Here is a 7,790-nt window from a genome sequence, read left to right as displayed (position 1 = left end):
CCTTCTTTCCCACTTGTTCCCTCCCTCCCTCCAGTGACATTGAGTTGCTTAGTTCATTTTGGTCAATGTCCAGTGCAGCTGATGGATCCCACTGTTGTATGTTTTTCCCTGATTCCCTCTAGTTCTGTGTCGTCCTCCTGTTTTCCCTTCAGTGTGCACATATGACGGGAAGAATGGGGTTATTTAGTAGTGATTCGACCAGATGAGTGGAAGTTCTTGGTTTCTTAAGTGTTGTTAATTTTGTCATATCACCTTACATTTTGGATTTAACATCCACTTATCACGGAGACCATGTGCCATTTGTCTCTTTGCTTTTGGCTTAACTCGCTCAACATGATTTCCTGTAGCTTGATTGATTTCCCTACTAATGCCATTATTTTGTCCTTTCTAATGGCTGGAAAATATTCCGTTGTGATATTTACCACAGTTTTTTGATCCATTCATCTCTGGTGGGACATATGGGTTGTTTTCATATCCTGGCTATTGTGAACAGTGCTGCAATAAACATGGAAGTGCATTTGTCCTTGAATATTGGTACCTGTTGTTCAGGATAGATGCCTAGAAGTGGTATGAGTGGGCCATAAGGAAGGTCAATATTTATCTTTCTGAGGACTCACCAGACTGCTTTCCAAAGTGGTTGTGTAAGTGTACATTCACACACACACACACACACACACACACACACACACAGAGAGAGAGAGAGAGAGAGAGAGAGAGAGAGAGAGAGAGAACATTTTCTTGATACATTCTTCTACTGAGCAGCATCAGGGTTGGTTCCATATCTTAGCTATGGAAAATAATGCTACAATAAACATTGTTGTGGTGGTAGTTTTAGTATGGACTGGTTTGTGATCATTTGGAAGAATGGGCAAAATTGAGATTGCTGTATAATAGGGAGCTCTATGTGGAGGTTTTTGAGGAACCTCCAAACTGCTTTCCAAAGTGGATGAACAAGTTTACACTCCCACCAAGAATGCAGTAGGCTTCCCTTCTGGCCATATCCCTTCCAGCATCTGTTGTTGTAAAAATATGGAACGATTCACTAATTTGTGTATCATCCTTGTGCAGGGACCATGCTAATCTTCTCTGTATGTTCCAATTTTAGTGTATGTGCAGCCAAATTGAGCACAAAACATTTTTTATATATAAAGAGTAATTGATTTTCTTAAACTAGACAATTCAACAAAAATAAGTTCAAAAGAGTTGTGAAATTTTAGAACCATGTGTTTCTTACATAAGCACACATTTAAGAATAAAGTCCAGATTGACATATCAAAAACAAAATAATTCCAGATATTTGTTGTTCATGAGATTGGTAGGAGGAGGAATTCAATTATTCTACAAAAGGCACTTGTCATAATGATCATTGAAGCAAATGTTAACGTTTGTTAAAAGTTTTAATGTTTTAAATATGTTTAATTTTGGGATTTGCTTATATATGGCAAAATTAAGTCATAAAAATTTTTGATAAAGTATATAATATTTCTGGTAGCATGTACTAGTATGTATGTACATTTCAGATTTTATAGAAACTTTACTAATGAGAAGTTGCAAAGACTGTGTAAAGAAGCAGAGTGAAGAGTTAAGATTTTAAGTACACAGTTTCTGTTAAATCTTTAGGGCTCCTTTACGTTATATGTTAGTGATGAACAAATAATGATATAATCTACATACAAATGATGAGATGAACTATAAATAGTAATCTTAGTGAGTAAATTTAAAGGCTACTTATAGCTTTATCCAGTTTTAAATGTACAGGAATATGAGAAAATAGTAAACTCTACTATGTACACTTCAAACACTGAAAACCCTGGTAATTGTTTTGTTTTTTATTTTAGTAATCATTAATATTTAATTATTGTTTTCTTTATTTATAGCATTTTTCCTTGTTGTAATATAATACAACTTTTTGTGAATCATGATTAAGAGGTACTTTGAGAATATTATTGGGATGGCCACACAATTTTTCATAGGTGCATGTGAATTTACAAAGAGCAAAACTAAAAACAAAATATTGATTAAAAATTATATCAAGTAGAATCTGAATCAGGAGTGTTGATAAATGTCCACACCTAAAATCTTAACCCTAGGCTGGAGCATCTTATTTAAATATTGTTGAGAATTTCAAGACTTCCTTTATGTAGGGCCCTTAGAAGTATGTACAGCATGCATGTGTACAAAGCCAGTGACAACAGACAAATATGACTAAGTTTCCCCAAAAGGAATCTATGAAGTCAATAGTTATCTTCCCAAGCAGATGAAAAAATGCATCCAAAATGATTCAGTGCCCCTACATTTGTGGAGTTATTTAAGTTATGGATTCTTTGTTAGACATATTCTTTTCTTTTAAAAATTGTCAAATATTAGTTTATAATAAACTTTGTCTAGTATTTCTTGATTCAAAACAGAAATCTTGATACAGTTGATGTCACTTGGCTTTCTTACTATCTCAGTTCAAAGCCAACCTAGGCAGGAAAGTCTGTCACATTCTTATCTGTAACCAAACACCAAAAACGCCAGAAGTGGAGTTTGGCTCAAGTAGTAGAGTCCTAGCTTTGGGGGAAGTTGGCCAGGGAAGACATTTCTTCAGGGACATGGTCCAACCTCTGAGTTCAAGCTCCAGAACCAGGACAAACTAAACAAACAAACAAGAAAAAAACGCACATATTTCTTTGGGACCATCCATAAAGCACTGGTTTGAGAACAGACTCCTTTTGCTGATCATACTCACTGAATCCTGCTTTTTTGGAATACTAATTGCGCTGGAGAATTCAGGACAAGACTAAATGAATTAATAAGTGACTCCTGCAACAACAGAATCATCTCAATAGTGAAATATCCATGCATAAGACAAATTAAAACCTCCAAGTCTTTGTTTCCTTGCAAAAGAAAACTTTTAAAACAATGTTTATTTCCTTTTGTTCTATGCTGGCCTTCAATTGGCACATTGTTTCCTTTTGAAATACTTTCAAGAAGAAGTTTTCAGACAATTTTTGTATGAATAAAGAACACACTCGAAAAAAGTCACAGACAGTTTCTTCAAGCGTGGATTCTTTTTTTTCTAATATTTTTTAGAGTGAAAATACTGAACAGAGTGGTTACAATTACATGTGCAAGATAATGAGTACAGTTTTTATCAAGCATTGTAGCCTACTCCTTGGTTTCCCCTTCCCATCCCTAGACATAAAAGAAATGCAAATCAAAACAACATTGAGATATCACCTCACCCCAGTTAGAATGGGTATAATCAAGAACTCTAATAACAACAGATGCTGGAGGGGATGTGCAGTCCCACTTTTGGGCATTTACCCAAATGTTTACAAACAAGACCACAGTAAAGCTACGAGCACAACTAAGTTTATTGCAGCATTATTTACAGCTAAGATTTGGAATGAGTACATTTTTTATCAAGCAATGTAGCCTACTCCTTGGTTTCCCCTTCCCATCCTCCCCTCTCCCCTCCATCCAATCCTCCTCCCCCCAGCAACAAAGTTGTAAAGTTCGTTTTTGAAATAACGACTTGTACATCTCATTGTTGCAATGGGTCCACCTGTATCCCTATTTAAATGATTTGTTTTTTTTCCATTCCCCTCCAGAAATTATACCGACATCAAATACAGTGAAATCAGGGGTTATTGTTATCCCGTGGGGAAGGGACATAAAAAGCAACAAGGAAATCATCTTATAAATGTGTTAGAAAAAGTCACATGAAAGAACAAAAAACATTCGAATACATACCTTAGGGTTCATTTCCCTAACATCAACTTATCTGATCTTTTCTGTTTGACTCAGACATATACTAGTTATTGTAAATAAGGAAAACCATGGGACCTATGTTTCTTTGGGCGTGGCTTACTTCAATTAATGTAATTTTTCCAAGTCTTTCCAGTTCCTAACAAATGGGACAATGTCATTCTTTTGGATGGAGGCATAGGATTCCATTGTGTATATATACCACATTTTCTTGATCCATTCATCTACTGAGGGGCATCTGGGTTGGTTCCATACCTTAGCTATGGTAAATAAGGCTGCAATAAACATAGTCGTGCTGGTACCTCTAATGTGGCCTTGTTTGTGAACATTTGGGTAAATGCCCAAAAGTGGGATTGCTGGGTCTTAGGGGAGCTCTGTGTGGAGTCTTTTGAGGAATCTCCAAGAACCTACCTCAGGACCACTGGAATAGAATTGAAAACCCAGAAATGAACCTACAAATCTATAGCCATCTAATCTTCGATAAGGGAGCTAAAAAAATTGAAGAAAGACACCCTCTTCAGGTAAAATGAATGTTTTCAGGCTTCATAGAACTAGCACAAAGACATCTTTGGACATGAGGTAACACGCCTTTCAGAGACAACTTAGTAAATACAAAATATAAAATTTAAATGACTTATAAAAACATTATTCATGTACATATGGCCATATAATATAATGTTAAGAAAAATGAAACCCAAGATAGGGACACAACTTGTTTATTCTTTATTGAAATTGTTTTTAATGTATCTAAAATGTACTATGTGATTTTTTTCGTTTCTCCTCCATGTTCTACCCGCATGATATAACTCCTGTTTTCACTGGATATGATGTTGGTGCCCTGCATCTTGCATATACATTTTTCTAGTGTGAGGAGGAGAAGGGAAACAACAAAATGCTGAAACAAAGATTCAGGATGACCTATTGTAACAATGATATGAACAAGACACTATGTAGAAAACGAATTTTACAACTTGTGGAGGGGAGGGGGAATTGGGCAGATGGGGAGGGAATGGATAACACAGAAAAAACAAAAGAGGATGTAACAATAAGAAATGTACTCATTACCTTACTTATGTAACTCTAAGCCCTCTGTACATTATTTTTTACTATAAAAACATAAAAGAAACCATTATCCATGAGTACATTAACTTCAAATTCCATAAGTGCTCTTAAATTAAATTTAACTTGGAGAAGATTCTCAGAAAAGTTTATTTGTGTGTGTGTTGTGAATTATTTCCCAAGTGTACACAAGTTAACAGTAGAAGAAACAATAGGAATAATAAGAGAAAGAAAAGTTCTGTGTTTAAGTCTAATGGTTCAATATACTATAGAACACTCTGCAAATAAGACAACATTAAACCAATAAAGCCAAGGCCATTATGTAGATCTATGGGAGTAACATAGAGAAATAATTAATACTAAGAGGAATATGAACGATGAGGCCACTCTCTTTCAACTTCTATCTCTAAATCATGGTTGCTAATCACGCAAATTTGTAAAATGTACAATTGAAGAATAATTCTGGTTCCAAAGCAAGTTAGATATAAGAGCATGGACTTAACTGGAAAAAAAGTCCATGGTGAGAAAGCAGGAATTATACTAGCAATGAACTGGTGGCCAAGATCTCATTTCATTTTCTTTCTTTCATCTTTTTTCTTTCTTTCTTTTTTTTTTTTTGATGGTTGAGGCAGGGTTTGAACTCAGCCTGGGAAATATCTCTCCACTCTTCAGCTCAAGACTAGTGCTCTACCTGTTGAGCCACAGCGCCACTTCCAGTTTGCTGGTGGTTAATTGGAGATAAGTGCCTCAGAACATTTCTTTCCTACTCATACAGGATTTGAACTGCAATCCTCAGATCTCAGCCTCCTGAGTATCTAGAATTATAAGCGTGAACTCAAGTGATGGAATACTAGTGATGAGCAAGATTGCTGAATGAGGTTGCTGAGGCTTTTGCATACACATATACAAACATACACATACACACAGAGGCACATATATGTGCAAACACACCTGCACAAATAAAACAACTCTCAGAATATGGAGAAATGTTAGAAAACAATAGATGCTGGAGGGGATGTGGACAGAAAGGAACCTTAATTCATTGTTGGTGGGAATGTAAACTTGTTCAACCACTTTGGAAAGCAGTATGGAGGTTCCTCAAAAGACTCCACATAGAGCTCCCCTATGACCCAGCAATCCCACTTTTGGGCATTTACCCTAATGTTTACAAACAAGACCACACTAAAGCTACCAGCACAACTATGTTTATTGCAGCATTATTTACCATAGCTAAGATATGGAACCAACCCAGATGCCCCTCAGTAGATGAATGGATCAAGAAAATGTGGTATATATACACAATGGAATTCTATGCCTCCATCAGAAAGAATGACATTGCCCCATTTGTTAGGAAATGGAAAAACTTGGAAAAAATTATATTAAGTGAAGTAAGCCAGGCCCAAAGAAACGTAGGTCCCATGGTTTCCCTTATTTGTAATATCTAGTATATGTATGAGTCAAGCGGAAAAGGTCAGATAATGTGATGTCAGGAAAATGAACCCTTAGATGTGTATTTTAATGTTTTTTTCTTTCATGCATGTGTTTCTAACACATTTATAAGATTATCTCTTTGTTGCTTTGTATGTCCCTCCCCCACAGTATAACCCTTGCTTTCACTATATTTGATGTCAGTATAACTTGTGGAGGAGATGGGGAAAAACCAGTTGTTTAAGGATACAGGTGGACCTGTTGCAACAATGAGAAGTACAAGTTGTCATGTCCAAAACGAACTTTACAATGTTGGTGGGGGGGGGGGCTGGGGGGAGGGAGGAAGGAGAAGGATTGGGATTAGGGGGGGAGGGGGGAGGCTGGGAAGGGATGTGAAGGATAAACAAAGGAGGAGGCTGCAATGCTTGGTAAGAAATGTACACATTATCCTGCCCATGTAACTGTAACTCCTCTGTACAGTATGTTCACAAATAAAATTAAATTAAATTAAAAAAAAAAAAAAAAAAAAGAAAACAATAGAAAATATATCCTGAGTAAGACTAGATCAAGTGATAATTTTTAATATTAGAAAGTCCTCAAGTGAAATTTATTCAAAGTTTGATAATATTACATACCTAGGGACCAAGGATAAAAAGAAAGTCAAGTAATCATTATTAGAGGGATTGGATCCATGGAAGAATGAATCAGAGACCCCTGCAGGTGCATCTGAAAATGTTCATATCCTGTGTGAAATGATAGAACATCTTTGAAAATAGTACATAAACAACTTGAGCAGTCAGTCTAATGAATAAGATCATAGGAGAAGTTCAGAATTGCTAGTCTGTATCTAGATTAAATAAACCACCAAACTATGGAAGGGCAATTTGATACAAACCTGGAATTCTAGCACTCAAGCTAAGACAGGAGATTAGAGAGTGGGATTACATAGTGATACCTTCCCTGGACCAGGTAGTATAATTTTGTCTCAATGAAACAAACCAAACAACAAGAAAGGAATACAGAGTTGGAAGTTTGGGCTAATTTTGTCATTATGTTTTGAGAAGGCAAGTTTCCTATTGAAATGCAACTCATATATAATCCTCAGTTGTGTTTTAAATGCTCTCTGCATTACACAACATTCCTAGATGCAAAATGGCTCATGATTCCCAATCAAAAATTTGAAAAAATAAGCATCATTCTGTTGGATTTCAAAGAAATAATGAAGGATTACAAAATTTTAAGCCTGGAAAAATACAAAGTTCATCTAATGTAGGACTTTGTAGATCTTGCTAAATTAGAATTTATATTTAAAATAAATATTTTGGTTTTGTTTCTAATTTCATATTCTATAGGATACTACAAAATTCTTTTTAAGTAGAGGTTTTAATTCACAAATTCACACATGAATCGCATTTTATTTGCTTAAAATATTCTTTCAAGCGAGGTATAATTAGAACTTAGTTAATTGATAATTCCAACAGTTCATGTATAAAATGAGATAGTGTGAATAATCTGCACAGAGTTGCCAACAAATGGATGATATTAATTTA

At 35.5% G+C, this 7,790-nt stretch overlaps 1 non-coding gene across 1 annotated transcript; it reads right to left on the bottom strand.

Annotated features, from left to right (window-relative positions):
- Positions 1–1,023: 1,023 nt before the first annotated feature.
- On the bottom strand, positions 1,024–1,129 carry LOC122101454. The gene has a single exon (XR_006146385.1). It is a non-coding gene; the product is annotated as a U6 spliceosomal RNA (small nuclear RNA).
- Positions 1,130–7,790: the final 6,661 nt, after the last annotated feature.

Source organism: Dipodomys spectabilis, unplaced genomic scaffold (genome assembly GCF_019054845.1).
Source record: "Dipodomys spectabilis isolate Male_0828 unplaced genomic scaffold, ASM1905484v1 ptg000667l, whole genome shotgun sequence".
In the NCBI taxonomy this organism is placed as follows: Eukaryota; Metazoa; Chordata; class Mammalia; order Rodentia; family Heteromyidae; genus Dipodomys; species Dipodomys spectabilis.
This window is presented reverse-complemented; position numbering and strand designations above follow the sequence as displayed.